The sequence below is a fragment of the Triturus cristatus genome, chromosome 11, assembly GCF_964204655.1.
Source record: "Triturus cristatus chromosome 11, aTriCri1.1, whole genome shotgun sequence".
Classification (NCBI taxonomy): domain Eukaryota; kingdom Metazoa; phylum Chordata; class Amphibia; order Caudata; family Salamandridae; genus Triturus; species Triturus cristatus.
The window spans coordinates 1,113,189,570-1,113,210,611 of record NC_140594.1 but is presented as its reverse complement, the minus strand read 5'-3'; the positions used below and the strand labels follow the sequence as shown (position 1 = coordinate 1,113,210,611).

The 21,042-nt window shown below is 51.5% G+C and overlaps 1 long non-coding RNA gene across 1 annotated transcript in view; it reads left to right on the top strand.

The window, feature by feature from the left end:
* Window positions 1-21,042, top strand: part of LOC146786121 (uncharacterized) — a 32,384-nt gene that overhangs the window by 10,580 nt on the left and 762 nt on the right. The window contains exon 2 of the long non-coding RNA XR_014970560.1: window positions 16,851-16,996. This is a non-coding gene — a long non-coding RNA (uncharacterized LOC146786121). The remainder of the gene's footprint in view (window positions 1-16,850; window positions 16,997-21,042) is intronic.

Here is a 21,042-nt window from a genome sequence, read left to right as displayed (position 1 = left end):
GGCTGCCATGGATTGAACGGTGGGCAGAACAGCTCCAGCAGTATGACTTTCAAGTGGTTTACCACCTAGAAATCAATAACACAGCGGACTATCTGTTGCGCCACCCCCTGACAGCTGACCCCAGGAATCAGCAAGAAGTTGATAGAGGGGTGGAGGGGCTTGTGAAGCTGATTACAGAATTATCATGTCCGGGACATTGTCTCTCGCTGAGATAGTTGAAGCCACCAAGGGAGATGCGTGTCTATGGGCTGTGAAAAAGGCACTGAGGGAATATCGTGGGAAGAAATTCTAGACAGAGTAGATCGGTTGGTGTATGAGGCAAAAGCGGCCAGAACAAGCATCTGGAAGTGCAGGGAGGAGCTCAGCGAAAGCGTGGAAGGGCTGGTGTTGCTAAGCCAACAAATTGTGATACCAAAGAGCCTATGGAGGAGTTTGAGTTTGAGTTTAAAGTTTGAGTTTGAGTTTAAAATTACTTGTAGAGCGCACGTCTACCAGCGGTTTCTTGGCGCTATAGTTAACAAGGTCCTGGGCTAGAAGACTGGGGAAGCTGCTGGCGTATTATTCAAAGGACTTCATGAACAGGAAGGTCTTGAGGTGTTTACGGAATTGCGGGTACAGGGTGATAGAGCGAAGTTCAAGGGGAAAGGAGTTCCAGAGGGTCGGGGCAAGGTTGGCAAATTTTGAACCTCCCCACTTCTTCCTCCGGTAGCGTGGGATGGAGAGGAGGGACTGGGAGGACGAGCGTAGTTCCCTGGTGGGAACGTATGGAATGATCTCGGAAGAGATGAACGCCGGTGTCAGGCCAAGTCGGGCCAAGAAGGTGATGGAAGCGAGCTTGAATTGGACCCTAGCTCGCACCGGGAGCCAATGTAAAGATTTCAGAAGAGGGGTAGAGTGGTGAAATTTAGGGAGTTTGAAGGCCAGGCGGGCCGCCTGGTTTTGTATCTGCTGTAGGCGTCGCAGGCTATATGCGGGGATGCCGGCATATAGGGCGTTGCCGTAATCCAGGCGGGACACCACCATGGCCAGGATGATGAGCTTAACAGCGGGGAAAGTGAAGAAACGGGACACCCTGCGTATAGTGCGCAGTGAAAGGAAAGAAGAAGATACCACAGAGCTAACTTGGGAGTGAAGGGTGAGTTGAGAATTGATTTTTATGCCTAGTGTTTTGACATAGGAAGAGGGTACAGGAGAGGGGCCAAGGGAGGGGGGCCAGAAAAGAGGAGACCAGGGGCTGGATGAACCACCCGCCAATACCAGCTCGGTCTTGTCGGGATTGAGTTTGAGGTGATTGTGGTTCATCCAGTCCCTGATATGGAGCACGACAGATTGAAAGTTTAGAACAGAAGAGGGGGAAGAGGATAGATTGAAAACAAGCTGGAGGTCATCCGCATAATTGAATACGGCGACCTCCATCTGTTGGAGGGAAAAGATAAGAGGGGCGACATACAGATTGAACAAAAGGGGGGAAAGGGAAGAGCCTTGTGGAACCCCGCACTGAACTTTCCGGACGTCCGCTGTGAAGTCACCCAGGCGGACAGCCTGGGTGCGGTCCCTCAGGAAGGAGGAGAGCCAGACCAGAGCGGTCCCCCCGATCCCCGCCGCCTTGACACGGGATAGCAAGATGGTGTGATCCACCGTATCAAAGGCGGCTGAGAGATCGAGGAGCACTAGGGCCTGGCGCTGATTGGTATCCATACCCTCCCTGAGGTTGTCCAGGACCGAGATGACAACGGACTCCGTGGAGTGTGCGGGCGGAAGCCATCCTGGCGGGGGGCAAGAGCTCCATGCATCTCCACAAAGGAGCTCAGAGCGCAGGTGACATGGCGCTCGAGCACCTTAGCCAAAAATGGCAAGAGGGAGATGGGGCGGAAATTGGCAGGGACAGAAGGGTCTGCCCCAGGTTTTTTCAGAATAGGCACAATAACCGCGGACTTCAAGGGGTTTGGAACTACACCTTGAGCAAGAGAGCTGTTGAGGAGATGAAGGGGGGGTCTGGGCAGGTAACAAAGATATGGCGGAGAATGTGAGCAGGACAGGGGTCAAGCGGAGAACCAGATTTGACCAGGGGAACTAGGGAGGTCAGAGATTCCCTAGTGATGGGGGGAAGGGTGGTGAGTTCACCCTTGGGAGGGGGACATTGGGGGTCAACAAAGGAGGGAGAAGGGGGAGGGATGTTGGCCTTAATGGTAGCGATTTTATGAATAAAGTAGTTATTGAGGGAGTGGCAGAGTTCTTCGGACGGGGCAGGCTTAAGAGTGGTTCTGTCCGAGAACGCCAGGTTGTGGACGATCGTGAATATCTCCTTAGACTGGTTTTCCGCGGCTAGGATTTTGGAGGAAAAATATGATGTTTTGGCCTCCAGGATGTCTTTTTTATACTAGGTAAGGATGGTGGTATACTCCAGTTTTAGAGTGGGGCAATAGTTTCTCCTCCATGCCCGCTCCGCGCGGCGTGCTTTTAGTTTGGTGGCCTTAAGCTCTTCATTGAACCACCGATTGGCGTCCTTCTCACGCTTGGAGGAGATGCGCTTGAGCGGGGCGACGGAATCGCGGCCAAAGGAGAGCCACTGGTCTATGGCCTTAACCTGGGAGAGAGTGGAAAGGCTCTGCAGGGAAGGGAGGGAGGAGGTAAGAAGGGAGGAGAGATTTTCCGGATTGACTCGGCCCCAGGTGTTTTTAGGGCGGGGGGGCTTAGCTGGGGGGTGAATAGGAAGGGAGAATGAAATCAGGTGGTGGTCAGACCAGGAGCAGGGCGAGATGGAGAGAGATTCCACAGGGCAGTTCAGGGACCAGATCTGGTCAAGCGTATGACCTTTGATGTGGGTGGGGGAGTGAACATAGGATGTGAAGTTGAGGGATTGGAGGGTATCGGAAAATTCCTTAGAGGACGGACATTCAGCAGGGTCAGAGGGCCAGAAATTGAAGTCGCCAAGAAGCAGAATGGAGGAAGTGTTGACTGTAATAGTGGCCAAAACATCCAAGAAGTCAGGGAGAAACTGTAGAGGGGTTTGAGGAGGACGGTAAGTGAGAAAACAGGTCAGAGGGGGAGAGGTGGAAGTGGTGCGAATCACCAGATATTCGGTGGTCGCGATATCAGGCAGGGATAGAATTTGAAAGGGAAGATCGGCACGTGCATGACCGCTACACCACCCCCTGCTCTGCCAGTAGGGCGGTCAGCCCTAAGGGCATAGTAAGTGGCCGGTAAGGTGGATAATAGGGCGGGGAGGGAGTCATCGCAGAACCAGGTCTCCGTTAGGAAAAGAAGATCCGGGGCATGAAGATCCAGCAGGACCGAAAGTTCATGCGCATGGGCGACTGCAGACCGGGTGTTGAGATAAAACACCGTGAGGGCTTTAGGGGTTGCAGGAGGAACAATGCTACAAGGCGAGAGAGAGGGGCCGACTGTAGGAAGGGGGATGTGAGGGGGAGCGGCGGGGGAGAGACCAAGGGAGGAAATGCGAGAACAAGTAGAGACTGTGATAGGCCAGGGTCCCTGGAGACTGCGTAGTTGGTCCGGGGTATAGGTGGTAAGCGGGGCAGAGTGGCGTGCCCCTCGCCCCGGACAGTCGCGGACGGGCGCAGACGGGCTTGCCTTAGGCGCGCCTTCGGCGCGCAAACGGCGCGCCCGCTGCGCACGTCCGCTGCGCGTTCTGGGGATGCACATTTAAATAGTAGACCGTTGGGGCGGGAAGGGGGCGTGGCCAAGAAGTGGGCGTGGCCAGCGGCAATGGGAGCCGGTAGAGGGTGTCACGTGACAGCGCTAGGTCCGCTGCACGTCGCCCTAAAGTGCTAGAGTGCAAAAGTTTGAAATACACAGTTTTAAAACACAAGTTTAAAAGCAAATGCAGCAACTCCCGGCTTTTCGCCTCAGGAGACAGGAACCAGGTGAGCGCTCGTGGTTCAGCGCTATAAGTAGGGCGGGAAGGGGGCGTGGCCAAGAAGTGGGCGTGGCCAGCGGCGATGGGAGCCGGTAGAGGGTGTCACGTGACAGCGCTAGGTCCGCTGCACGTCGCCCTAAAGTGCTAGAGTGCAAAAGTTTGAAATACACAGTTTTAAAACACAAGTTTAAAAGCAAATGCAGCAACTCCCGGCTTTTCGCCTCAGGAGACAGGAACCAGGTGAGCGCACGTGGTTCAGCGCTATAAGTAGGGCGGGAAGGGGGCGTGGCCAAGAAGTGGGCGTGGCCAGCGGCGATGGGAGCCGGTAGAGGGTGTCACGTGACAGCGCTAGGTCCGCTGCACGTCGCCCTAAAGTGCTAGAGTGCAAAAGTTTGAAATACACAGTTTTAAAACACAAGTTTAAAAGCAAATGCAGCAACTCCCGGCTTTTCGCCTCAGGAGAACAGTCGAGCTGGCCCATCAGGGTCATCAAGGCTTAGCCAAAAACTAAAGCAAGATTACGGGCCAAGGTGTGGTTTTCCGGGGTGGACCGGATGATTGAAGAGTTCATAAGAGGGTGCCATTCCTGTCTAATCAATGGAAGAGAACCCCCAACAATGCCGGCATTCACAAAAAGTCCCAGCACTCAACCATGGTCGTCTATAAGCATGGATTTCGGGAGATTTCCAGAAGGGTACTTAACACTAGTCACGACTGACAGTCACTCCAAATTTACGCTGGTGGGAATAGCTTGATAAACTGCTTTTGAGAGCATCAAGCCAGCGCTGGACAAGATCTTTGCCATGCTTGGGCTGCCAGACGAGATCAGATAATGGTCTGCCGTTTCATGGCTAGGAATCAAGAGACTACCTTCATCATTTAAACATTAAACACCAGCGAGTGACCCCCCAGTGGCCTCAAGCTAATGGGGAGGTCGAAAGATTCATGAGAACCCTAAATAAAGCACTCAGAATTGGAGTTGATCAAGGGGTGGAGATGGAAGGGTGTTTCCATCAATTTTTGAGGGCATATAGACAAACGTCGCATAGTACCACGGGGTGCTCGCCTTGTGAGTTAATCATGAAGAGGCCTGTGCGGGACCTAGTTCCATTGAGTGATAAGTGGAGGCCTGGAGTGTTAGACGGTGCGGCTGCACAGGCGAAGAGAAAAAGAAACAATGACTGGGCCAGCCAGAAGAGGAGTGCTCCTAAGTTAGATATTCATCCAGGGGAAAGGGTGGTAGCCAAGGACAGGCACCTAGGATGGAAGTTTAGAACACCGTTTGAGAGAGAGACGTGGGAAGTGATTGAAGTAAAAGGATCACTGTCAAAAGAGGTGAGCATTTGCTATCAAGGAATGCGTCCTGGTTCAAGAAGATCAGAGCGCCTCAAGACCATGACAGTGGGGTGTGTGAGCTGGTACCTCCACGGGAGCCAAGTCTGGAGGAGGAAGAACTGGGGATACCCAGTCAGGGAGAAGATGGGGTGAATGAGGAACTTCCTGAGAAATCTGAAGCACGTATTTCCAGTCCATCAATCAGTGTGCCCCGAACTGAGAGAGCACCGGTGTCCCAGAGAGGATATCCCTATCAGTTAAGAGCAAATCCCCAGCCTAGCCAAAGGCTGAAAGACTTTGTGTGCTGAGAGCGGTGGACCTTACTGAAACTGTATTTGGCACATTCTACATTATTTGTGTTTGTTGTTTCTGGTATTAAAGGTTATGAGGGATGTGGTGAGCCAGCCGGTGTGAGAAAGTGCCATCTTTCTTGCATGGTATGCCCCCACTTTTTGTTGAATTGCTGATGTACTTTGACTGAGTGTGCCCTGGACTCCTGCCAATCAGGTACCCAGGGCCTATATTCCTTCCCTAAAACTGTGTTGAAGGCTAAACCCAATTGGCATCTCTGGCCACATGTCAGCCCCTGGTAAATGGTACACTAGGTACCCAGGGCCATGTGACCAGAGAAGGCCCCTAAGGGCTTCAGCACTTATTGTGCCACCCTTAGAGTCCCTGTACCCTGACACATACACACTGCCCTTGCAGGCTGAGTGTCTGGGTGCAGAACAAAACAGAGAGTCGACATGGCACACATCCCTGTGTGCCATGCCCACAACACACACTGCCCTGGCATACATCAGCCACCCCTCTAGCTGGGTGCCCTATGCCAGTGGCGTGGGTACAGGTGCACGTGACACCATCCAGTTGAGAATACTGATATTATTACATTCTCTTTAGTTGTAGATAGTTTTTTTCCATAGGTCCTGAAGAATCGCGAGTGTAACAACTCCCAGCGAGAAACATGTTGACCATTTTTATATAGTTCACTCACATATGAGACATTATACTCTGATGAGTGCGACACCTTCACGTTTTTAATCAGGAAAGGAGGCCCTCAGAATAAAACTAATTCCTAGCTGGCACTCTCAACCCTGTTTTATACCACTTAGTCACATCTACATCACTTAGGCCCCCTCACCCGCACTTCACCATACGGCAGTTGGATTGAAGATCTCCGATAAAGAGCCCCTTATTAAGGGAGCCCGTTAGGCATTGCACCGCCGGCCCGACGAGGAGCAGCCCATATGATGAAGCATGACACCTGAAAGGGTGTGTGAGGGCATTATTATCCAACAAATGGATTACCCACTCTAAACACACAGTGGATGTAGTTGGTTCTAGCCTTTCTCTTGACTCTTCTTCCTCTTCCTTCATTATTGAGGAACAGCAGCAATATCCTTATTGAAAATGTACAGGTGCATGAGCCCTGTGCTCCTACAGTACCCAGGTCCATTCCTGGGCTTTTGCAAACGTACAAATATTCGTTAAAAATCGCCTGTATAACCAAACCACATACTTTTAACTGTTTACAGGTGATGCACCAGTGCTGGATCCAGGATCCAACACTGAGTTAGAAAAAGTAACAATAACCCCACTTACCTTCTAAGTGAATTTCCTCCCATAGGATAACATTGGTGATTCTCTGTGAAAAAGTTTCCACGTGTCAACTTTTAAAATACAAAAATATTGCTTAAAAATCACAACTGTAACCAAAACGCTTTTACTCAATTGTTTACAGGAACTGTCCCTGGACTGAATCTAGAAACCAGTCCTGGGGTTAGAAAAGTAATCCTTAACTTAACTAATTGCATTTAACTAGAAATTCCCATTGAGCTCAATGTATTATTGTGTTTGAAATTGTGTTGCCAATTGCAACCACTGTAACTGTTATATTCAAAAGTCTATTACCTATTGAAAAGTATTTATCTAAAGCATCTCATTCTGAGAAAGTATATTTTGAAACCTATTGTTGGTTCTAAAATAAAACAAGCATATATTTTTTATATATAAACCATTGGCCTAGAGTTCAGTTATTGAGTGCGTGAGACCATTTGCTGACTGAGTGTGTGCAACAAATGCTTTACACTGTCCTCTGATACTGCCTTACTGCTCGACCAAGCTACCGCTTTAGAGAGTAAGGTTATATCTAACTTTAGCCTCTACCAAACCTCTGGGGACTGTGGACTCTGTACACACTGTACCTATTTGGGAACAGTATATACAGAGCCACTTTACTACAGCCGGCCACTACGACACACTGTCGCACTTTGCATCCTAGGGGCTGGGCTAAGTCCCGAGGATATGAATAAAAGTGCAACCACTGCTTTTGGTTGATTGCACGTACTAAATCTGTGGTGCCAGGTGTCCTGTTATTTGCTGCACAGCTATTAGGCTTTAAGATAAATGAGTCTCACCTAGGGACCCTCTACAGGACCCATAAAGGTAATTTCTAGCACTGTCATCTATCTCTTGTCAACAGTCTTGTTCCTCCTCAATGGGTGGGTTCCTGTACTCAGGGAGCCATGAACATAGATGTGTTACCACTGACTGCTGTGTCCTCGCTGGTGGCTGGCACAAGTGAAGGTGAGCTTTGAAATGCACCAAGCTTCGCAGGGTATATTGTATGTTCATTCTAACTGGGGGTCATGTGTTAATTTTAAAAGCACTTCATTTACTTGCAGGGACTGCAGAGCAAGGCACTGGGTGCATGCAAGAACCACAGGCCAGGGCTTCAGGTGGCTAGAGGTGCTGTAGATGGGGGCATTGGGTGCATGCAAGCACGACAGGCCAGGGCTTCGGTTTGGCTACAGCTACTGAAGATCGGGGCATTGGGTGCATGCGAGCACGACAGGCCAGGGTGTCGGGTGGCTACAGGTGCTGAAGATCTGGGCTTTGGGTGCATGCAAGAACTACAGGCCAGGGCTGCAGGTGGCTACAGGTGCTGAAGATCGGGTCATTCGGTGCATGCAAGAACTACAGGTCAGGACTTCGGGCCCCAACAGGTGCTGAGGATTGGGGCGCTGGGTGCCTGCAAGAACTACAGGCTAGGACTTCGGTTGGCCACAGGTGCTGAAGATCGGGTCATTGGGTACATGCAAGAATTACAGGCCTATCGCGACTTCGGGTCGCTACAGGTGCTGAGGATTGGGGAGTTGGGTGCATGCAAGAACTACAGGCCAGGGCTTCAGGTGGCTACAGGTGCTGAAGATCGGGTAACTGGGTACATGCAACAATTACAGGCCTATAGTGACTTCGGGTCGCTACAGGTGCTGAGGATTGGGGAGTTGGGTGCATGCAAGAACTACAGGCCAGGGCTTCAGGTGGCTACAGGTGCTGAAGATCGGGGCATTGGGTGCATGCAAGAACTACAGGCCAGGACTTCTGGTCGCTACACGTGCTAAAGATCGGGTCATTGGGTGCATGTAAGAACTACAGGCCAGGACTTCGGGTGACTACAGGTGCTGAAGATCGGGGCGCTGGGTGCATGCAAGAACTACAGGCCAGGGCTTCAGGTGGCTCCAAGTGTTGAAGATCGGGGCACTGAGTGCATGCAAGAACTACAGGCTAGGGCTTTGGGTGGATACAGGTGCTGAAGATCAGGGCATTGGGTGCATGCAAGAACCACAGGCCAGCACTTCGCATGGCTGCAGGTGTTGAAGATCGGGGCATTGTGTGCATGCAAGAACCACAGGCCAGGGCTTCAGGTGGCTACAGGTGCTGAAGATCGGGTCATTGGGTGCATGTGAGAACCACAGGCCACAGATTCGGATGGCTACAGGTGCTGAAGATGGGGAATTTGGCTGCATTTGAGAACTAAAGGCCAGGACTTCGGGTGACTACAGGTGCTGAAGATCGGGGCACTGTGTGTATGCGAGCACCACAGGCCAGGACTTCAGATTGCTACAGGTGCTGAAGATCAGGGCATTGGGTGCATGCAAGAACCATTGGCCAGGGTTTCAGGTGGCCACAGGCACTGAAGATCGGATCATTGGGTGCATGTGAGAACTACAGGCCAGGGCTTCAGGTGGCTGCAGGTGCTGAAGATCAGGCCATTGGGTGCATGCAAGAACTACAGGCCAGGGCTTCGGATGGCTACAGGTGCTGAAGATCAGGCCATTGGGTGCATGCAAGAACTATAGGCCAGGGCTTCGGATGGCTACAGGTGCTGAAGATCAGGGCACTAGGTGCATGCAAGAACCATTGGTCAGGGCTTCGGTGGCTACAGGTGCTGAAGATCAGGGCACTAGGTGCATGCAAGAACCATTGGTCAAGGCTTCGGTGGCTACAGGTGCTGAAGATCGCGGCACTGGGTGCATGCAAGAACCATTGGCCAGGGCTTCGGTGGCTACAGGTGCTGAAGATCGGGGCACTGGTTGCATGCAAGAACCATTGGCCAGGGCTTCGGTGGCTACAGGTGCTGAAGATCGGGTCACTGGGTACATGCAAGAATTACAGGCCTATAGCGACTTCGGGTCGCTACAGGTGCTGAGGATCAGGGAGTTGGCTGCATGCAAGAACTACAGGCCAGGGCTTCAGGTGGCTACAGGTGCTGAAGATCGGGGCATTGGGTGCATGCAAGAACTAAAGACCAGGACTTCGGGTCGCTACACGTGCTAAAGATAGGGTCATTTGGTGCATGCAAGAACTACAGGCCAGGACTTCGGGTGACTACAGGTGCTGAAGATCGGGGCGCTGGGCGCATGCAAGAACTACAGGCCAGGGCTTCAGGTGGCTCCAAGTGTTGAAGATCGCGGCACTGACTGCATGCAAGAACTACAGTCCAGGTCTTCGGGTGACTAAAGGTGCTGCAGATTGGGGCATTGGGTGCGTACAAGAACCACAGGCCAGGGCTTTGGGTGGCTACAGGTGCTGAAGATCGGGGCATTGTGTGCATGCAAGAACCACAGGCCAGGGCTTCAGGTGGCTACAGGTGCTGAAGATCGGGTCATTGGGTGCATGTGAGAACCACAGGCCACAGATTCAGATGGCTACAGGTGCTGAAGATGGGGAATTTGGCTGCATTTGAGAACTAAAGGCCAGGACTTCGGGTGACTACAGGTGCTGAAGATCGGGGCACTGTGTGTATGCGAGCACCACAGGCCAGGACTTCAGATTGCTACAGGTAATGAAGATCGGGGCATTGGGTGCATGCAAGAACCATTGGCCAGGGTTTCAGGTGGCCACAGGCACTGAATATCGGATCATTGGGTGCATGTGAGAACTACAGGCCAGGGCTTCAGGTAGCCTCATGTGTTGCAGATCGGGTTATTGGGTGCATGTGAGAACTACAGGCCAGGGCTTCGGATAGCTACAGGTGCTGAAGATCAGGCCATTAGGTGCACGCAAGAACAACAGGCCAGGGCTTCAGGTGGCTGCCGGTGCTGAAGATCAGGCCATTGGGTGCATGCAAGAACTACAGGCCAGGGCTTCGGATGGCTACAGGTGCTGAAGATCAGGCCATTGGGTGCATGTGAGAACTACAGGCCACGGCTTCGGATGGCGACAGGTGCTAAAGATCAGACCATTGGGTGCATGCAAGAACTACAGGCCAGGGCTTCGGATGGCTACAGGTGCTGAAGATCAGGGCACTAGGTGCATGCAAGAACCATTGGTCAGGGCTTCGGTGGCTACAGGTGCTGAAGATCGGGGCATTGGGTGCATGCAAGAACCATTGGCCAGGGCTTCGGTGGCTACAGGTGCTGAAGATCGGGGCACTGGGTGCATGCAAGAACCATTGGCCAGGGCTTCGGTGGCTACAGGTTCTGAAGATCGGGGCACTGGGTGCATACGAGTACAACAGGCCAGGACTTTGAGTAGTTACAGTTACTGAAGATCAGGCATTGGGTGCATGCAAGAGCCAAATGCCATGGCTTCAGGTGGCTACATGTGCTGAATTTGGCCATTGGGTGTTTTGAACACGACAGGGCAGGTCTTTAGGTGGCTACAGGCCCTGAAGATAGGGTCATTGGGTGCATGCGAGAACCTTTGGCCAGGGCTTAAGGTGGGTACCGGTGCTGAAAATCGGGGCATTGGGTGCATGCAAGAACCACAGGCCAGGGCTTCGAATGGCTACAGGTGATGAAGATCAGGACATTGGGTGCATGCAAGAACCATTGGCCAGGGCGTCGGGTGGCTACAGGTGCTGAAGAACAGGGTATTGGGTGCATGCAAGAACCATTAGCCATGGCGTCGGGTGGCTACAAGTGCTGAAGATCAGGGCATTGGGTGCATGCAAGAACCATTGGCCAGGGCGTCGGGTGGCTACAGGTGTGAAGATCGGGGCATTGGGTGCATGCAAGAACCATTGGCCAGGGCTTCGGGTGGCTACAGGTGCTGAAGATAGGGGCATTGGGTGCATGCAAGAACCATTGGCCAGGGCGTCGGGTGGCTACAGGTGCTGAAGTTCGGGCATTGGGTGCATGCAAGAACCATTGGCCAGGGCGTCGGGTGGCTACAGGTGCTGAAGATCGGGGCATTGGGTGCATGCAAGAACCATTGGCCAGGGCGTCGGGTGGCTACAGGTGCTGAAGATCGGGGCATTGGGTGCATGCAAGAACCATTGGCCAGGGCGTCGGGTGGCTACAGGTGCTGAAGATCGGGGCATTGGGTGCATGCAAGAACCACAGGCCAGGGCTTCAGGTGGCTACAGGTGCTGAAGATCGGGTCATTGGGTGCATGTGAGAACCACAGGCCACAGATTCAGATGGCTACAGGTGCTGAAGATGGGGAATTTGGCTGCATTTGAGAACTAAAGGCCAGGACTTCGGGTGACTACAGGTGCTGAAGATCGGGGCACTGTGTGTATGAAAGCACCACAGGCCAGGACTTCAGATTGCTACAGGTGCTGAAGATCGGGGCATTGGGTGCATGCAATAACCACAGGCCAGGGCTTCGAATGGCTACAGGTGCTGAAGATCAGAGCATTGGGTGCATGCAAGAACCATTGGCCAGGGCGTAGGGTGGCTACAGGTGCTGAAGATCGGGGAATTGGGTGCATGCAAGAACCATTGGCCAGGGCGTCGGGTGGCTACAGGTGCTGAAGATCGGGGCATTGGGTGCATGCAAGAACCATTGGCCAGGGCGTCGGGTGGCTACAGGTGCTGAAGATCGGGGCATTGGGTGCATGCAAGAACCATTGGCCAGGGCGTCGGATGGCTACAGGTGCTGAAGATCGGGGCATTGGGTGCATGCAAGAACCATTGGCCAGGGCGTCGGGTGGCTACAGGTGCTGAAGATCGGGGCATTGGGTGCATGCAAGAACCATTGGCCAGGGCTTCGGTGGCTACAGGTGCTGAAGATCGGGGCACTGGGTGCATGCAAGAACCATTGGCCAGGGCTTCGGTGGCTACAGGTGCTGAAGATCGGGGCACTGGGTGCATACGAGTACAACAGGCCAGGACTTTGAGTAGTTACAGTTACTGAAGATCAGGCATTGGGTGCATGCAAGAACCAAATGCCATGGCTTCAGGTGGCTACATGTGCTGAAGTTGGCCATTGGGTGTTTTGAACACGACAGGGCAGGTCTTTAGGTGGCTACAGGCCCTGAAGATAGGGTCATTGGGTGCATGCGAGAACCTTTTGCCAGGGCTTAAGGTGGGTACCGGTGCTGAAAATCGGGGCATTGGGTGCATGCAAGAACCACAGGCCAGGGCTTCGAATGGCTACAGGTGATGAAGATCAGGACATTGGGTGCATGCAAGAACCATTGGCCAGGGTGTCGGGTGGCTACAGGTGCTGAAGAACAGGGCATTGGGTGCATGCAAGAACCATTAGCCATGGCGTCGGGTGGCTACAAGTGCTGAAGATCAAGGCATTGGGTGCATGCAAGAACCATTGGCCAGGGCGTCGGGTGGCTACAGGTGTGAAGATCGGGGCATTGGGTGCATGCAAGAACCATTGGCCAGGGCTTCTGGTGGCTACAGGTGCTGAAGATCGGGGCATTGGGTGCATGCAAGAACCATTGGCCAGGGCGTCGGGTGGCTACAGGTGCTGAAGATCGGGCATTGGGTGCATGCAAGAACCATTGGCCAGGGCGTCGGGTGGCTACAGGTGCTGAAGATCGGGGCATTGGGTGCATGCAAGAACCATTGGCCAGGGCGTCGGGTGGCTACAGGTGCTGAAGATCGTGGCATTGGGTGCATGCAAGAACCATTGGCCAGGGCGTCGGGTGGCTACAGGTGCTGAAGATCGGGGCATTGGGTGCATGCAAGAACCACAGGCCAGGGCTTCAGGTGGCTACAGGTGCTGAAGATCGGGTCATTGGGTGCATGTGAGAACCACATGCCACAGATTCAGATGGCTACAGGTGCTGAAGATGGGGAATTTGGCTGCATTTGAGAACTAAAGGCCAGGACTTCGGGTGACTACAGGTGCTGAATATCGTGGCACTGTGTGTATGCAAGCACCACAGGCCAGGACTTCAGATTGCTACAGGTGCTGAAGATCGGGGCATTGGGTGCATGCAATAACCACAGGCCAGGGCTTCGAATGGCTACAGGTGCTAAAGATCAGAGCATTGGGTGCATGCAAGAACCATTGGCCAGGGCGTCGGGTGGCTACAGGTGCTGAAGATCGGGGAATTGGGTGCATGCAAGAACCATTGGCCAGGGCGTCGGGTGGCTACAGGTGCTGAAGATCGGTGCATTGGGTGCATGCAAGAACCATTGGCCAGGGCGTCGGGTGGCTACAGGTGCTGAAGATCGGGGCATTGGGTGCATGCAAGAACCATTGGCCAGTGTCAGGAATCCCCTCCCGCACATGGATTCCCTCCCACGATGCCACTTCCGTGAACCCGGTGCGCTTGGAGGAGAGCGGACTACAACTCCCAGAATGCCCTCCGGCAACAATTGCCTCATGGAACTCAAGAGTTCTGGTTACATAACACCAAGGGTAACGCCTAGTTTTCATGTTATGCAACTCAAGAGTTCTGGTTGCATAACACCAAGGGTAACGCCTAGTTTGCATGTTATGCAACTCAAGAGTTCTGGTTACATAACACCAAGGGTAACGCCTAGTTTTCATGTTATACAACGCCGAGAGTACTACTTAAGGAGAAGATCACTGGGACTCGGCGTCGGATATTCTGATCTTTGCCGGAGTACCTGGTTGAGGTACACGGACCCGTTGGAGAGTGGAGCGGCGGAAGGAACATTCTAAGGAGCGGAGGAGAGGTGCTGGCGTGTGCTTCCTGCCCGTGTCCTGTCCCGTTCTGAGAGCCGTATTCAACGTCATTGGGCACAAGTACCGTTGGTAGAGCCGAAGCTCCCAACGGCCTGACAATTTGGAGAAATCGAGGTTGGTGCGAGCCGAAGCTCCCAACCCTCGTTACTTGGGTGAACACACGCTTAGAGCTAAGACGCTATCCAGGAGGTGTTTCCGCGTCTTAGCCATCGACACTCGTAGGAGAACTGGGATAGGTAGAGCGGCTGCTCCCATCCATTGTCTGCACCACCTTGGGTATCATCACTTAAACCCGGATACAAGAGACGCACACTAGGAGGTGTTCCCAGCGTCTTTGTGTTGTGGCAGTACTCTGGGGGAAACTGGTAGAGCGGCTGTTCCCAGGTGGTAGAGAGCCCGGCCGGGTGACTCCCACGTGCCCCCCGTATATTCCACAACCTTGGAACTACCCTTCACAGCGGTCGAGTGGCATTGTCGGCCACTGCTTAGCACTGTGCCCTCCATTGGAGCATACCGGGACCGGTGTGCATGCGGAGGACGGTTAGAAGAGCTGTGAATGGGTATCGTACTTTAACTGGTGATTCCAGTACCGGTATTCTTTGTTGTCTGTAGTTGTTTATCTGTTTATTAAATCCTCCTTAACCTCCCTTTCTCTGGTCCGTTGTCTGTTTGTCCCAACCCCGAGAAAGCCAGGACGTTACAGCCAGGGCGTCGGGTGGCTACAGGTGCTGAAGATCGGGGCATTGGGTGCATGCAAGAACCATTGGCCAGGGCGTCGGGTGGCTACAGGTGCTGAAGATCGGGGCATTGGGTGCATGCAAGAACCATTGGCCAGGGAGTCGGGTGGCTACAGGTGCTGAAGATCGGGGCATTGGGTGCATGCAATAACCACAGGCCAGGGCTTCGAGTGGCTACAGGTGCTGAAGATCAGAGCATTGGGTGCATGCAAGAACCATTGGCCAGGGCGTCGGGTGGCTACAGGTGCTGAAGATCAGAGCATTGGGTGCATGCAAGAACCATTGGCCAGGGCGTCGGGTGGCTACAGGTGCTGAAGATCGGGGCATTGGGTGCATGCAAGAACCATTGGCCAGGGAGTCGGGTGGCTACAGGTGCTGAAGATCGGGGCATTGGGTGCATGCAATAACCACAGGCCAGGGCTTCGAATGGCTACAGGTGCTGAAGATCAGAGCACTGGGTGAATGGAAGAACAATTGGCCTGGCCGTCGGGTGGCTACAGGTGCTGAAGATCGTGGTGTTGGGTACATGTGAGAACTACATGCCAGGACGTTGGGTGGCTACAGGTGCTGCAGATCAGGGCATTTGGTGCATGCAAGAACAACAGGCCAGGGATCTAGATGGCTGCAGGTACTGAAGATCGGAACTTTGGGTGCATGCAAGAAAGACAGGCCAGGACATAAGTTGTATACAAGCAGTACTGGTCAGAGCATCGGGCGCATGCAAACCTGCAGGCCGTGGCATAGGTTGTATATAGGCAGCACTGATCAGACATAGGGTATGTGAAGACGCTTCAGACTGAGGGCCTCATTACAAGCCCATTGCGCCGTCGATGCGTCACTTTCTGTGATGCACTAGCAACACAATGTGCTTGCCCATATTTACAAGGCCACGTAATTTCACCCTGCATTACTTCTCATTGCCTTGTAAATATGGTCCTCTTTCACGCATTACCCTGCGTGAAAGGGGCATTCTATGGGTGTTGCTATAGGTGTTCCACCTCAACATCTATGGAACCTAACACATTCCAGATTAACAATGTTTTGTAAAGCTGGGAATGCCAGGGGAGGTGTTAGAGCGGCACAATGAGGAGAAATACTTTTATTTCTTCTAGTTTTTACCTCTTTCTATGTGTGCTGCACGCATAGAAAGAAGAAAATGCCATCAATGATTGCTTTGTGCAACATAGGCACCTTTGCAACATGACGCAAGGGTTCCTGCGCTGACGCATGGCAGCCAATTGTGTGCCAGTGGAGGAGACAGCACACTGATGCATTGTATTGTTGTTAATACGATGCATCCGTGTGCTTTTAAAATGACGCAGCTCAGCAAAATGCATTTTGTTGTAAATGAGGCCCTGAATGTTATGAACATGCATTGGGCACAGAGCCAGGTTTAGGTGCAGCTAACACCACACAGAGTTTGCATACGAGGTCTTTATGTGAGCCCATGGATTGGCAACCTTAGATCAGTGGTTTAAAGGCTGGGACTTGCTCTGAGTGTTGCAGGCAGTGTGCAAAGTGTCAGAGTGTTGCACGAGGTGGACAGCTTGCAAAGGCCTCTTCTGAGTTCTCACAGTAAAGTGAACATAAAAGGGATGGATGGAGTGCTTGAAATAATCCAAGACAGTGGTAATTACTCTGGGCTGCACCCTGGACCATACTTGTTTTGCACTGCATCTCCTTGGGTAGATTATGACTGCCTGTCTCTCTTGCAGTTCATCACATCAAGCTGGGCCTGCTGCCATCATTCGACCGCATTGAAACCTTCTGCAGAGAAACTCTGACCTCCCAAGGCGAGTGGGAGCTGGTGAAAATTGAGAGCTGGTTCACTGACAACATACCTGAAAAGATTACATACAATGTAAGTGGTTCTCTGTAATTGACCCACTCTTGATCACTAATCCTTTGTGTCTCTAAGAGGTTGAGTTATATTATAACCAGGACAACTGGTGTTTATGGGAGAGCTTGTACCATGGACCATCTAAAGCACAATTGTCATACTAGTATCAATGTTGCTTGCTAATAAGAAAAGGCCTGTTGCCTGCCAATAACCACAATGCCAGCAGATGCCTAGCTGTTGTGGGCTACAGGCGACACATGGGCTAAAGAAGTACCTTTTCCAAGGGCTATTTCAATCAAGCTCTAGTTACAGCCCCAAACTTCCAGTGTGTTGGATGGGGAAGAGATAGACACCCGCCCAGGCAGGATACGAAACCACTAATGACCTCCTCCCTGAGGGAGGTGATGTCTAATTTGGGGCTGCTGGCTGCATGGAGAGCTCGCGGGCCAGTCAATTCGATAAAACCTTCACCTCCACTCGCCTACACACCACATGTTTAGCAGATTAGATAGGGTGTTGGCTGCAATCCTGCAACCTGGACTTTCTGACAGCGACACACCTAGCTAGTTTCTTATCGGATCACTTACCAATGCTCTGTGACTTGGCCTGGGGTGGGACACACACACACGACACTGGTATTTCCCAACTGACATTTTGACGGATGTGGTGGGCAGAGATACGCTAACTCGGACCCTGACTGAAATCTGCAATTTAACTGGGGCTCAACCGGTACTCGCGCTGTCAAATGGAACAATTTGAAAGCAGTGCTGAGGGGCCAATGCGTCGGCTAGTTGGCAGTATTGCTAAATCGGGACTTGAGTTGTCCGGTGCGTCAAAGTGAGGAACTGCAGGTCCATCAGAGTTTGGTGGTAACATGGGACAGGATCGATGCCTACACACTTGAATAATATAGTCAGTGCCTTCATCGGGAGGGGAGTAGGTCAGGTAGGCTCCTGGCCTGGTTGCTCTGTAGGGAGTGTAACTCACCTCCTATCCTCAACTTCATTGGTCCGGGCGACACAGTGGCGGCCACGCAGGAGGCAGTGGTGGCAACATTCCAGCATCACTTGGAGGAGGTGTTCAGGGAGTGTTCTCGTTGTCAGCTTGAAAGGATCCAGGCATTCCTGGCTCCTCTGGTTATGCCCCAGCTAGATGAAGAGGCGATAAAAGACCTACACGTGGATATCTTGCTAAAGGAGCTGTGCGCAGCTCTGATAATGTTACCTAATAATAAGGCTCCCGGAGGGGACAGAGTTCAAGCAGAATTTATCAGGGGTTCGTGATGGTACTGACTCAACACTTGTTGGAGGTTTTTCTTGAGGCTAAGGAGTTGGGGGTCCCGCCAGGCATGCACAAAGGACTTATATGTATGATGACTAAGCCGGGCGGCGATGGATCTGACCCTGCCTTATATTGTCCCCTTACAATGATAAACTCTGATGTAAAAGTCTTGTGAAGCTTTTGGCCAATCGATAATGTGCAGTAGTGAGTGGTCTGGTATATATAGACCAGTTCAGTTTTATTCTAGATCATAGTATGACCATGATTTGCTGCGGCTCACACATGTGCTTCACAAGGTTGCAGACAGCCCTGAAGAAATGGTTCTGGTCTCTATCAATATTGAAAAGGACTTTGACACAGTTGACTGCAGGTTTTTACTAGAGGTGATGAAGGTCATGGATATGGGTCCTCAATTTAGAGCCTGTATTCAACTGCTGTACAATGGCCCTGGTGCCCGAGTGAGCGTGGACCAGTGCAAGTTGGAGCAGTGGGACAAAGAGCATGGCACACGGCAGGGTTACCCTCTATCGTCATTACTATTTGCCCTAGATATGGAACCATTGGCAGTTCAAGTGTGGCGCGTTATGCATAAATTAGGGATAGAGTTAGGTCACACTAGATACATCATCTCCCTGTATGCCTCTGATGCGTTATTTTACCTACAAGTCCCTAGGGTGTCCCTTGACTTTAAAAAAAAAAATGCTACTAGAATTTGGGGAGGTGTCTGGTCTTAAATGTAATCTAAGAAAGTCATTGTTGTTCCCGTTGGTGGCATTGAGCAGGTACTGGACCGGGGCCTGAGATGGGAGACTGATCATTTTCGCTACCTGGGTATTATGGTGGCGCATGCACGGCGAGAGCAGCTGCACCACAATATTGAATGGGTGATTGACTCCTTGTGGGCCTCTGTGCAGTTTTGGAAAAGCCTCCCACTGTCACGTGATTAGGATAGACCCGGGTAGAAACACCACCATATTACTTCTCACATTTCTAAAGTTGTCTTCTTGCTTATACTCAGTGACATTTGCCATACATTTGCGTGCGTGTCTGTGCAGGATAATATTCTCTGAAACTGCATTGCTTACATTTCCACTTTGTAGGCACAATATCACAATACCTTGAACATTCATTACAAGGGATACATTTCACTGTGCAAATGTTGTTTACCTCACGAGGAGGTATGCCCAGCTTTCGTGCAAGAGGAGCAGCCTGATGACACTTACCCACAGGTAATGGAGAGTTAGATCACCAGACAGGCATTTAGCAGATCCACTCACCCTAGGCAAACTAGGTAACGAAGGGCTAGGTAGGAGTACACTGTATCATAGTACTTATATGTCAGCATATATCCACTGTTATAGTACAATGGTGGAAATGTTTATTTTTTTCACTACTCTCATAATGCTAAATATGTTATTCTGTTTCCTTCCATTGATTTTCGCACTGTACGTATTGTACTCAAGAATAGCAATGCTTCAAAAAATATTGAAACTGCAGGTTGTGTACTTCTTGTGGATTTCTTTGGGTATGCATGAGTAACCAAACGAAAGGGTTCTAGATCTATTACTACGATTTCCTTGGGGAGTCAGGGTTGCCATGTTCTGAGGTTGACCAACCCATTTGTTACCTGATCGGATTCAGGGTAGACTGTGAGGTAGCAGGACTACAGGCCAACATATCCTGGGGGGGTGCACGGAATCAGTCTGGCACAATCCTGTTGTTTATGTTGTCCAACAAACTTGGGAAAGTATAAACCGTACAACACAACTATCATTGACGGAGGATCGCATCGTCCAAAATGCTTTTTCTATCTTGTTGCCTATACGTGATCCAGAACTCTTTGTGCCATTATGCACAGGGGTGTTTCACCAACTGAATGCACTCCTTACCGCTTTTGTTTGGGCTGGGAAGTTCAGCCGGGTGGCACATCAAAAACTAATGAGGAGATATGAGGACGGTAGGCTGGGGGTCTCAAACCTAGAGTATTATTAATATGCTTCACACATGAAACATGAGGCAAAATGGATGGTGGATGGTACGAATTGGGAGAAGCCTCTACTGGCGGACATGGTGAATTGCACTGAGCTCCCCCCGTTGTTGATGGACGGAGCTAACACACCCCGACTGCCTCCTATGTGGTCGATCAGAGTTCAGTGGTGTGGCAGAGAGTGGTCACAGTGGTGATTAGATGGACCACCTTCCATAAAGAGATGCCGTTGTGGGTATTGGCTCCATTCCGACAGATGGAAGAGGTTATGTCAGTTCAATAGTGGCATGAGGGTGGCTGTGAGTTGGCGTGCGACCTGTATTGCAATTCCATCTTTATACCCTTTGAGGATGCACAGACTCAGTGTCGACTGCGCCCTAGATAGTTTTTTATACCACACAGGTATATCAGACGGAGCTAGAACAGTGTGGACATTATTTACAGAACCGCGCACAGCGTTAGCGATGTTGGGTGCCCTGCTAACACTGGGGACCGGACGTCATCTCATCTAACTGTTTTCAAAGGCGCTAAGGGCAGATTCAAATATAGTACCGCTAAGGGTGAGACAAGTCTGGGAAGCAAAATTTGGAGCTGCATTCTCAAATGTAGTTTGGATTACGATCTGTTAGTAGATGAGGTCTGTATCCAGCAATCCCCACTTCAAACTCATTAATTTTAATTTTCTTCATCGTACATATATGAGACCTTGGGGCTTGCATACAATGATTCCGGAGCAACCTTCCATTTGTCCCCATCGCGGGCTCAGGGTAGCAGATTTTTTGCACATGGCATGGGCCTG